This window comes from Gopherus evgoodei, chromosome 10 (assembly GCF_007399415.2).
Source record: "Gopherus evgoodei ecotype Sinaloan lineage chromosome 10, rGopEvg1_v1.p, whole genome shotgun sequence".
In the NCBI taxonomy this organism is placed as follows: Eukaryota; Metazoa; Chordata; order Testudines; family Testudinidae; genus Gopherus; species Gopherus evgoodei.
Window position 1 is genome coordinate 47,134,761 of NC_044331.1, and position 12,850 is coordinate 47,147,610.

At 46.2% G+C, this 12,850-nt stretch overlaps 2 non-coding genes across 2 annotated transcripts; both read left to right on the forward strand.

Moving 5' to 3' along the window:
- The first annotated feature begins 606 nt into the window (after nt 1–606).
- On the forward strand, nt 607–688 carry TRNAS-ACU. The gene has a single exon. It is a non-coding gene; the product is annotated as a tRNA-Ser (tRNA).
- Nucleotides 689–10,013: 9,325 nt separating this feature from the next.
- TRNAC-GCA lies at nt 10,014–10,085 on the forward strand. The gene has a single exon. It is a non-coding gene; the product is annotated as a tRNA-Cys (tRNA).
- The last annotated feature ends 2,765 nt before the right edge of the window (nt 10,086–12,850 follow it).

Sequence of the window (12,850 nt, forward strand, 5' to 3'; positions counted from 1 at the left end):
ACACTCAGCCCTACTTTGTCCTAGCTCTTCCTGAACTCCACCCTCAGCCTTGGTCCCTGACTCCCAGCCCGGCATCAATCCCTTTACCGCTGTTCACACCCCTCTCCCCAGCAAGCAACAGCCCCACTCCTCCCAGCCCTGGTTCTCGACCGTGGCTTCCGAGGGGCCACAGCCATGGCTAAGAGGACACAATGTGAAATGTTTGGGGACCACTGTTTTAGGTTGACGTCCTCAATCACTTCTCTGCAGTCCAATAAAAGCTATTCCTCATCCACCTACCCCTCCATCAGGACGAACTAGGTGTGTTGTGCTGCCCTTCACTCATACAGGAAGGAGAATAACATTTCATTCCACTCAATCCTAAAGTGATTTGTAACCCACCACGATCCCAAACTGGTCATTTTGGGGAAGCAGCCCCATCATGCTGTATAGCTAGGCAGAGTAGGTGTGTCTATGCAAACACGGTCTGTTCCTGAAGTTTTTACAAACTAGATGTGAGGGGGGAGCTCATTCAGACCCTGCTTATGCTTAGTATTGGGCAATTCCTTAGTGTCCCTAAGTCTGCAGGCCTTAGATTTCTCTTCCTGTCCCTTTTGTTACAGCTCAGATGAGGTGGCTGAGTGGTTAAGGTGATAGACTACTAATCTATTGTGCTCTGCATGCGTAGGTTCGAATCCCATCCTCACTGGATGCATTTAGTCTTAACTCCTCTTTTATAGACAACCATCTCCCCACTTGGTACAATAACAGACCCAACGATGTTGCTTCTTGCAAACAAAAAACTTCTCAGAAACTCCGACACCCACCCCCTTGCTTTAAATAAAATGTCTAAATCCCAGATTTTGAAAAAATGTCTCTAGTTCTGTATTTCGTAGTTTTTATCTTAAAAGGTAATGTTACATCAAGCTGAATAAGGTAACACTTCAAAGGAAAATGTTAGAAATGGTAGGGGAGAAATAGGAAAGGAAAAAGCCACTTTTCTCAGGAGATACAAACTCGACTCCCTCCTGTCTCTATCACCAGTGGATTTAGCCTCCCTCTTTGTGTGCTGTAAATAAAATACAGAGGAGACAAGGTGGTTTGGTAAGTGTAGCCAGGGTAAAGGTACAGAAAAATGGGGGAACAGGGGAAAATGCAAACGTAATGAATACAATGAAACAGTGACTGGCTTTGGGAGCTTAACGCTCAGGCCATAAACCCTCCCTTGGAAACTGGAAAACACTAAACGATGCCCCAACACAGAAACCTTTTCCCACTGTTCAGGTGCAGTGGATCCCACGTGCTGGCGCAGCGCCCAGGACCTTCCACTATCTGGCTGATTTAGAGCCGTTGAGGAGGAGAACTGGGGAGTTCAGATAGCGGTTGGGTTTCAGCGCTGGCAGGGAGGCCCTCTGGGATGCTGGACACCAGGAATGCAAGACGGCAGGAATAGGGGTGACAGGCCCCCTGTTCCTCAGTCTCATGGCGGGACCGAGGAGGTTCTTCACTCTCCAGCTCAGGAGCACTGTGAAGACCTGACCATGGACGGGTGAGTCAGAGATTCCCTCCTTCCTCATCACTGCAGAACTGTTAGCTTTTGTCTGAGCCAGGCAGAGTTTATCTTCACCATGTTCTATCCATCCATTTCTCAAAGTGTCATGTGATGAAGCATTCTCCGTTGTCTTTGCTTGGAGATGATGCTTTGACTTCTTTAATGCTATGTCAGAGTCGCTATGAGTGAAGATGAAAGTGTCAAAGACCTGGGAGAGGAATTCAAATGGATCCCAAACACAGTGTGATCATTGGGAGTTTAAATCCCAGGTTCCATCTATTGGCAAAGCCACTTCTAACAAGGTGGCTGTTTTGTCCCCCATTATGGCACAAGTTTGAAATATGGGCAGCATAGAGTCAGTATTCATAACATCAACTACAAAAATGATACACACCTAGAGATAGCTTCATCATAATCAAGCCAATCATAACTCTCCCTAGACCCCTTCCACGACAATCTTTCTACAGTATTGGCTGCAAATATAAAATAGTGGTCGCAACAGTGATCTATACAGTTACAGATTATGTCAATAACATCACAGGAGGTGACACGGCATCAGTGAGACTGATATTGGAATAGCCTCCAGTTTTGGTGTCCTCATTTGAAAAAGATGTTGTGAAATTGGAGCTAGGGCAGCAAAAAGCCAACAAATGTTCTGAGGGCTGGAGAAAAATACCATCTAGTGAGCTATTGAAAGAGCTCAACCTGTTTAGCTTATGAAAAGAAGATTGAAAGGTGATTTCGTTGAAGTGCCTTAATGGAGAGAAAAGATTGGATATTAAAGGGCTCTTGAGTCTAGCAGAGAAAGGCATAACAACACCCAATGGCTGGAAGGTGAAAAGAGACAAATTCATACTACAACTAAGGCACAAATAGTCAACAGCGAGGATGATTCACCACAGGAACAAGCTACCAAGGAAAGTGGTGGATTCTCCATCTCCTGATGTCATTTAATGAAGACTAGATGTCTTTCTGGAATGTGTTTGTCCCAAAAGTAGCTCTTGTGTCATACAGGAGGCCTGTGATATGCAGGGGGTCAGATTAGATGCTCTAATGGTCTCTTCTGGCCATAAAGTTGACTAATTTCTAAAAAACTGAGTGTAGCATTGGGAGCAACGTCTGATGTTTTCCTGTCTAGCCGGCTTGCTGCCTGGAACAAACGCTCCTTAAGTGGGGTGATCCACAGGGAGTAGCTCAAACCTCCAAAGGGCCTGGCCAGGGGCAGGACATTGGCACAGCAAGGGAGGGGTGTGGCAGTGACATCACAAAGGCCTTTTGCAGGACCTCAGACTATTGGTCCAAGGTGGTGGGGAAGTGGTGACCTCACAGAGATGCTGACATCAGCCAGGCAGGACAGGGGCAAGGGGCCAGGGAAACCTCAGAGACCCCTGTGGCTTTGCTTCATCAAGTCTCCTTCTCCAGGTCTCTCTTTGAGCACTGAGAGAGTATTTGGGTTCACGGACGTGAGCGCCAGGAGGAACCTCTTTTGAGTTTTCTCCTTCCCTTGTAGTGATTTTATTAGAAAACTGCCATCCCTGTTTAGAAGGTAAGAGGCTCCTGGAGGTTTGAAACCTGTTCAGTCTGATCCATCTGGTGAGAGTTGAATTCGAGGCATGGAAAACACGAGCTTAAGGAGGCAGAATTTTATTCTGCACCTGGGATTTTGTCCCTTTGAATCACTGGGGACGTTAGGGTTTCACCTTTTCCTCCCTCTCTCCTTTCTCTTTGTCTTTTGCTTCTTTTATCCTTTCTCCTATTCCATTCCCAACAACAGGAGAGGGGTGTGTGTGTGTGTGTGTGTGTGTGTGTGTGTGTGTGTGTGTGTGTGTGTGTGTGTGTGTGTGTGTGTGTGTGTGTGTGTTACAGGGAAGTGCTTTGCAGCTCCCCCTGTGGAAGGTTCAGCCAAAAATGTGGGGCTGAAATAGTGCTCGGGCAGTGATCCCCACCAATGACCTGGGCCATCCTTTGGGCTCTCTGGTGAGAACCCTCAGCCTCATGTCCTCAGTCTCTACCCTGACTGGCTGAGCAGGGGGTTATTGACAGGGAGGAGACTCAGGTCCTTGTTGTTCTCTTTTAAGACCAAGGAAATAAGTCAGAACCAGTCATAAGTTTGATGAATTTTGCTTCTTCTCTGCATTAATTGTCTCTGAGCAGTTCATGATTCTCTCTAACATTGCAGTTCTCCTCAAATATTGCTGAATAATTACTGTGCACTGTTGTTGGTCTGGAGCTCATCTGAGAGCACTTTATTCAGGTCATTCAATGTCTGAAATTCAAGATCCGATGGTTAGCTTGAAAATCAGGGCTCTTGGGTCCTATACCCAACTCTGCCACTGCCTGGCTGTGTGACCTAAGACAAGTCAATTCTCCTTTCTCAGACATAGCTTCTCCCTCTTTCAAGTAGGGATAATAATGATCTGCTCCTACCTAGCTCAACACACTCACTCTTCTCCAACACACACACTGTCTCTCCCCACACACAAACAGTCTCTACCCCGCCACGCACACTGCAGTTGAAAAGCAGCAGGTAATCTAATAAGATGCCCATGGAATGGTGGGATAGAGAAACATGAATTATGTGATGCTGTACCAGCCCGTGAGGCATTGCAAACCCTTCCCAAAACACCCTGCAGCCAGTTGCACAGTAGGATAGTTACCCACAGTGCACTGCTCTCTGTTGCCATCCAAAAACTGCTAGCATAGATGTGCTCTGGTGACACAAGGGGCATAGGGAGGACATTTAATAACTGTTTAGTTAAAACACTTTAACTAAAGCAGCAATACCAGTGGGTTGGTGGCTCCTTTCTTTCCTCACCCTGGAGTAAACTCATCTTTTTATTCCATTCTTGATATTTCATGGAATAACAACAGACAACCAAAGAAAGAGGTGGGCAGGGAAGGTCTCGGGGAAGGGTAGAGAGGTGTGAGTGGTTGGTAGGGTGGTCTCAGGAGAGGGGCAGAGAGGTGTGGCTGGTTGGCAGGGTGGGTTGCAGGGATAGGTCAGAGGTGGCGATGGCAGCTGGGGGGCAGAGCTTGTGGTAGGGAGTGGAAAGGCACGAGCAGAGGGAAGGAAGGCCTTGGGGCAGGAGAGGAGCGAGTGAAAGGTGGACCAGCAGTCCTCATCCAAAGAGGAAGAGTGGAGGTGGGAAGTGGCCAAACAGGAGCAAGGGGGGAGCACAGGTGGGCCCTCAGAGAGAGGACAAAGGTGGGGGGGCAGTGTCATGGTCTGGGTACTAATGGGCTCCCCACTTCTAGGGAGCTTCCAGTGCTCACACCCAGCTTCCCCAAATGCAAGAGTCATGGGCCACCTATTCTCTGGGTCTTCACTAACCAAGCCCCTCCCCAAGCTATGTTGATGGGAGAAGCCCTCCTGTTGACACAGCACTATCTGCACCGGGATTAGGCTGATATAACTGCATTGCTTGGGGAGATAAGTTTTTTACACCCCTGAGTAATGTAGTTACACCGATCTAATTTTGTACTGTAGACCTGTCCAAAGAACCTTGGGAGTAAAACTTCACCTGCTTCTCTGCTTTACTGAATCCAAACACAAACAAAGCTTTTCAGGACCAGATGGAGGTTGACAGAGAGTCAGGTGTGTGCAGATATGAGCCCTTCAGCAACTGTAGGCACCAGGCTTAGCTGGCTAAAATCACTGTTTTGTATACAGGAGATCCTGGGTTCAAGTTCCACTGGTATCTTCCTGAGTTGCTTTTGGGGCACCTGGTGTTGGCTACTGTCAGAAGACAAGATTCAGAGCTAGATGGACCTTCGGTCTAGCCTAGTGTGGTTTTTCTTATGGTTTAAATTACACTCACAGGCAATGAGGATAGAGTTACTGAAAGTTTGGGAGTTAGGAGCTGATAGGTTAGTGGTCCAGTCCCCTCACAGACGACTCCCTCTCTCTGGAACAGGGGCAGATCTGAGCTCTCACATCAAATGCTCATTGTGGCTGCCAGAATCTGTGGGCAGCTCGTTTAGTTTATGCCGAGGATTGAGTCCTGTTTTGTGCACCGTGTGTGAGAATGAAAATCCTAAACCGTCCTTTGAAATAACGAATGCAGCAGGACGTGTTTCTGTCCCTGCCCCAAAGCAGACAGACCAATGGAGAACTGCCATGAGTCCAGGGTAATACTCCACTGCGGTTTTACCATTTCCACTTGCTAAACTCCCTCCTAACCTTCTGGGCTCCTAGGACAGGGCACTGAGCCTGAGCCGAGACACGGACACTGCAACTTTACAGCCCAAGCCACATGACCCTGATTAATCCCAAACGGGCCAGCCGTGGGTGTTTCATTGCACTGGAGATGTAGGCTAATGTTATGTCTACACTGTGATTAACACACCCAGGGCACTTGTCTCAAAGCCCAGGCAGCTGACTCAGGCTTATGGGGCTTGGTCTGCAAGACTATAAAATTACAGTGCAGACATTGGAGCTTGAGTCCAACCTTTGAGGCCCCACGAGGAGTGAGGGTTTCTGAACCCAGGCTTCAGTGTGAACACAAATATCTGCACCACAGTTTTTAACCCAACCTGACGTGTTGTAATTGATTTAAAATCTAGATCCAAACAGTTACCATGTTGGCAGACGGAGAAATGTCAGGGAGTTGAGTGAAAGGCCATTGCAAGCTCAGCTAATTATGCAACATGACTTATGGCCCATCAAACAAGCTCCTCAAACAATAGCTCCCAATTTTCATTCACATTGTTCTGTTTAGTGTTTTCTCCAAAACACTTTCACTGATCATTTTGGTCAGCTTTGGAAAGTTAGCCCTTTCAGTGCACCAAATATAGATATTGCTGGTGGGGACAGCCCTCTATTGGTCATAAGAACAGCTATACTGGATATGACCAATGGTCCAGCCAGCCCAGAATCCTATCCTCCCACAGTGGCCAATGCCAGGTGCCTGCAAGGGAATCATCAAGTGATCCATCCCTTTGCCCATTCCCAGCTTCTGGCAAACAGAGGATAGGGACACTTCAAGAGCATGGTTTTGTATCCCTGCCCATCCTGGCTAACAGCCAATGATGGACCCGTCCTCCATCAACTTATCTAGTTCTTTGTTGGACCCTCTTATAGTCTTGACCCTCACAACATCCTCTGACAGAGTTTCCCCAGGTTGACTGTGTGTTGGGTGAAGAAATACTTCCTTTGGTTTGTTTTAAACCTGCTGCCTATTCATTTAATCAGGTGACCCCTAGTTCTTATCCTATGAGGAGTAAATAGCACTTCCTTACAGATCCAGACTAACATGGTTACCCCTCTGATACTTCCTTATTTACTTTCTCCAAACCCATCATCATTTTATAGACCTCTATCCTAGCCCCCCCCCTTAGTTATCTCTTTTCCAAGCTGAAAACTCCCCTCAGTCTTATTAATCTCACCTCACATGGAAGCTGTTCAAAGACCCCCTAATCATTTTGGTTTCCCTTTTCTGTACCTTTCCCAATTCCGATATCTTTTTGAGATGCGAGAGGGATCAGCTCCAGTATTCAAGATGTGGGCACACCATAGATTTATAGACAGACAATATTATATTTGTGTCTTGGTATTCATCCCTTTCCTAATGACTTCCCAACATTTTGTTCGCTTTTTTGACTGCCGATGCACATTGAGTAGATGGTTTCAGAGAAGTATCCACAGTGACTCCAAGATCTCTTTCTTAAGTTGAAGAGCTCATTTAGACCCCTTCAGTTTAGATGTAGAGTTGGGATCATCTTTTCCCATGTACTTCACTTTGCATTGATCCACACTGAATTTTATCTGCCTTTTTGCTGCCCAGTCACTCACTTTAGTAAGATCCCTTTGTCACACTTTGCACTCTCTTTCAGACGTAACTAACTTGAGTTGGTTTTTATCATCTGCAAATGTTGTCACCTCACTGTTTACTCCTTTTTCCAGATCACTTAGGAGTATGTTTAACAGTGCTGGTCCCAGCACAGATCCCAGGGGGACACCACTGTTTACCTCTCTCCATTCTGAAAAATCAGACCATTTTTTTCTTGCCTTTGAACCAGTTACCTATCCCAGGGAGGACCTTCCATCTTATCTCATTTTGCTTCAGAGCCTTTGGGGAGAGACTGTCAAAGGTTTTCTGAAAATTTAAGTGTACTATTGTCATGGTATAATTCCCCACTGTGAACCTTAGCATCCAAAATATGGGGTACCAGCATGAATTCCTCTAAGCTCAGTTACCAGCTTAGTAATTGTAGCGCTGCCACCAACCAGGAATTCCAGTGCCTGGTACACTCTGGTCTCCACAAAACCTTGCCTGGGGAACTCCAAGACCCAGATCCTCTGGATCTTAACACAAGGAAAGTAAACCCTTTCCCCCACCGTTTCCTCTCCCAGGCTTCCCCTCTCTGGGTCACCTTGGAAGACCAATGTGATTCAAACTCCTTGAATCACAAAACAGAGAGGAAAATTCACCTTCCCCCCTCCTTCTCTTTCCCCCTCCCAGACTCTCCCTGAGAGAAATTAATCCTAACACAGAGAGAAATTAACCTCTCTCTCCCCCTTCCCTCCTTTCTTCCCACCAAGTCCCTGGTGAATCCAGACCCAGTCCTCTGGGGTCTCACCAGAATAAAAAAAACAAACAATCAGGTTCTTAAACAAGAAAAGCTTTTAATTAAAGAGAGAAAAACAGTAAAAATTATTTTTGTAAATTTAAAATGGAACAGGTACAGGGTATTTCAGCTATAGACACTGGGAATACCCTCCCAACCTAAGTATACAAGTACAAATTAAAATCTTTTCAGCCAAATACACATTTGAACTCCTCCCAGCCAAATACACATTTGCAAATAAAGAAAACAAACATAAGCCTAACTCGCTTTATCTACCTAGTACTCACTATTTCGAACTTATAAGAGCCTGTATCAGAGAGATTGGAGAGAAACCTGGTCGCACATCTGATTCCTCTGAGCCCTCAGAGTGAACAACAATCAAATTCTAACAGCACACAAAAAAACTTCCCTCCCTCAAGATTTGGAAGTATCCTGTCCCCTGATTGGTCCTCTGGTCAGGTGACAGCCAGGCTCACAGATTTTGTTAACTCTTTACAGGCAAAAGAGATATGAAGTACTTCTGTTTTATTAACTCTTACTTACCTGTTTATGACAACTATATCCACGGGCTCACCTTTATCCACATGCTTGTTGACTCTCTCAAAGAATTATAGTAGATTCATGAGGCATGGTTTTCCTTTACAAAAACCATGTTCATTCTTCCCCAATGTAAGCGGTGGCAGACTCACCAGGTGGCACCTCCTGCTGGTTATCTTGGGAATAGCTCTCCAGCCATCAAAGTACCTTCTGCAGGCCGGTGTTCTCCCTTACCACAGCTGGCCCCCTGTCCCTCCCAGGACCTGCCACCTCTGCTTCCCCATGGGCTGCCCCATTGCAACCCTGCACCTATTCAGCCTATAGTCAGGCCTACCGCCTGGGGCTTTCCAGGCCAGAGCTCCCAGCTCCTCTGGCCTTTCCCCAGCCCTGCTCCCAAGCTAGATGTCTTGCTTAGGTCCCTGCAGCCAAGCCCTTCTCTCACTACAAGCAGAGGGAGACTGACTGGACTTCTGGCTCACAACCTCTTATAGGGGCCAGTTGGGCCTGATTGGGGCATGGCCACAGCTGAGCCTACTTTCCTCAGTCAGCCCAGGCTTCTTGCCCCAGCCACAGCCCTCTCCTGGGCTGTTTCAACCCCCGGAGGGCAGGAGCGAGTAACCACCCTGCTACATCCAACAAACTCCGTTTACATATGTGTCTAATAATTGGGCTCTACAATTTCATCCAATGTGCCTGGTACTGAAGTTAGCCTTAGTGGCCTGTAATTGCCAGCTGCCTCTCTGGAGCCCTTACACTGCTCCAGCCAGGGACTAATGGCAACCCCAGACTTTCCCTTTCTCCCTTCTGGGAAATCAGGTTCAAGTTCTACAAGGAGCTAAAGAAGCCTCAACCCTGTATCTGAATTCATGTCACATTTCTCACTACCCGACACAAACAAATGTCATTTCAATCCCAGGTGAGTCCACTTCAGTCATTCCTCAGCCCCATTCCTTCACTCTCCTGCCTTAGCTTAAGGCATTGCACCATCCTGTGGGCCTTTCATGTCCCTCCTCAGTTTCACATACAGACACAATTTCCTTTGCCGTTCAATGAACAGCAAAACCTTTCTGTGTCTCTAGTCTGAGCCAGGGCATTCAATTCCATTGAAACCTTCTCTCCTGCAATGGCAACGGTCAGACAGAGGGGACGTGGCAACCTTCAGCCCTGAGAGTGAGATCTCACTCTCCTCTTTCTTCAAGCTGCTGCTGTTATTCCATAAAACATATACCATGGAATAAAAAGCTGTGTTTCCTCCAGGGTGAGGAAAGAAAGGAGCCACCAACTCCCCAAAAAATCTCTGTGACCCAGAGAGAACCTGCCCCTGCTATTGGAATCACTGATGTGCTTCAGCTACAATGGGGAAAGAATCTGCTCTCATGGGGGTACAGCTCAGTGGTAGAGTGTTTGACTGCAAATCAAGTGGTCCTTGCTTCAAATCCTAGTGCCCTCTAATAAGCCTCTTATTTTTTTATTTGTATTTTTGAAAAAAGGGAAAACATTTTCATTTCCATTATCCATTATGTTCAAGAGCTCCACTATATGGGGATGTTTGAAATGAATGTAAACACTCAACATTTCACTGTCCAAATGCATAAAAACCTAGCAAACCTGTCCATCGGCTGAAATCAGTTCCAATCCTCTAAGTGTCGACTTTATGTTTTCATCAATTAAACAAAGGGTTCATAGGAATGTACATTTGCAGATCCCTCTTCTCCAGGGCTGTGCTGTGCAGAAGAACAAGAGCCACATCCAGTTGGGGTTCAGGAGTCTGATGAGCAAAGGCAACTTGGTGCGGGCTAAAGTCACCAGTACCTTGGCTCCTTCACATTCAATCAGCAGCTGGGCCCCCAGGACAAATCATGAGAAGAAGACAGTGGCTGTGAGCAGGAAAATACCCACCAAGAAGCTGGCTAAAGCTCTCAAGATCCTCAGGAAGGTCACCATGCTCATGTCTTGAATGTACTGACTGCAGCGGGGACCAAAAAGGCAGATAAAAGTGCTCAAAAGTTCTAAGCTGCCAAGCCCAAGAAGGTGATCAAAATCCTACTTAAAATCAAGACAGGATAAGGCTAAGATCATCTCCAAAGCCAGGGCTAAGAAGGTAACACTGAGAAAGAAGTGAAGAGATTTCCATTGGGATGACTCCTGCTCCCCTAATGGCTCTTTTATGAATCACCATGGACCACCCGAAGAGATCAAAGTCCTGCAGGAAAAACAGCCCCACAGACAGTACAATGAAGTGGTGGCAGTGGGGGGAGTGTTTCTCTCCAGAGGGGAAGTGCTGTGTTTTGTGTAACACCTGCCAGGTGAGTGATGCACTGACAGGGTAGCTGCCCACAGCTCCCACATGAGCTCATTCTCTTCGATCTGCTTCTGCTGTTATTTCAGAGCCAGCACTAGTGGGAGTGTGTCCCTGTCACTTCACCATCTGTAGAATAGGCTCTGTCTGCACCCCAGCTCTGATTAATCCCACTTTTTAATGTATTCCTACTGCAATACTCTCCCAGTTCTCTGCCTCATTCTAACATTCCCATCAGAGACTGACTATGGGGAGGAATGGACTAATTTGTGTGACATTCGGTAAGTTACCATAGTGTGTGACTGAAACCTCTGCTGGAGGTGGGCAGAGCCTGTTACACACATAAAATAGCTAAGCTTTACCAAACTACCTGCTACACATTCAAACCTTCCTGTACACACACAATAGAAATTGGGGCTCTGAGAAATGGCAATTTTCCTTTAACACAGATCATTGTTTTCTGTTCTTCCAGAGATATTGAAATAGAAGCACATTATCTTTCAACAGCTGCTATTTCATGAACTGCAGCAGAGCCTCTGCCAATTTACCACCCAGAGAGCTGATTGTTTCTAACTGCAGGGTTAGCCAGACCATTCAGTAACATTATCGCTCTGTTTACAAAGCCTTTGGTTAGTGACGAATCATGAGACTTATCCCTTCCTGCTGTAATTCCACTGACTCCAGTATTCTCTTTCCCCAGTTCTGATTCCAAGAAAATAAACAAATTAAAACAAGCTTCAGAACTAACATGCTGTGGGAAAGTGGAAATGTTGATAGCTCAAATAATTCAGTTTCTTCTTCATCTTGTGTGTGTCTATCTGCTTTGTGTGTGTGACCAGTGGGGCTTTTTGTTTGCTCCTGGAAGGTTCAACCATGTCAGATTTGTCTGTGGGGAGGGGCTATAGAAAACAGACACCTTGGCCTTCCAGGTTGGGGTTGGGTAAAGAAATAACAACCTTGTCCCATAAAAAACAAAAAATGTTACAGAAACAATGGTAGGAACAGTGCTAGAGAAAATGGTAAATAAGCACAATGCCCAGGCTTGAAGTAATTGGAAATACAGAATTCAAAAAGCAAAGCTCAGGGGAGATTTGGGGTTTATTCTCTGAGCTTCGCCATGTGCTATAGCACAGGGATCACTTTTGGAAGTCTCCCATCCCACAACTGGGGAAAGGAAAAGGATTCTTAGGTTCTACCACGGATTGAAGGAGGAGAGTGATGGGAAATAAGGGATTCCCTCTGACTTACCCTAACTACGTCTGTTGTTACAATGAGTTAAATGTCTTTTCCCCCTATCCCTGCCCTGTTCCTGCTCTTTGTTATAGTTCAATATATTTTAAGAGCGGAAAATGATAATAAAAATATCTGCTCCCCAGCACAACCTGAAGCAACATCAGAGCAACTGGGAATGGAACAATTTGTTCCCAAAGAGAGAACTCGATGACTAACAATTGCGTTGAAATGGGGGAACAAGATAACCGTGATGCTCAGGGTTAGTTTAGACTAGGAACAGTGATGGAGTTTAGGTCAGGTCAAGGGGAAAACTAATGCCAACCACTGCACTTGGACTGCATCTGCACTACAATTTTTACATGAAGATCACTAACTTGTAAAAGCAGCAAAGAATCCTGTGGCACTTAATAGACTAACTTGAGCAGCCAACGCCATGTACAGTCCTAGTGGATGGAAGGCACAGGTAGTTTTTGCCTCAGTGTAGCTTGTTGGGATCAAACCTCTCTCTCCCCCACCTGGAGCTGATGAACATTCCTGGCAGGAGGGACACATTCCTATGACTCAAAAGGAAAGGAGTTGATAGAAAAGATCAGAGGACTGACCCCAAAGAAGGATGAGCTGCAAAAGGCAGAAGAAGGCAACTTATCTGGTGGAGCTGAGAGACCACAGTGAAGATGATGCAA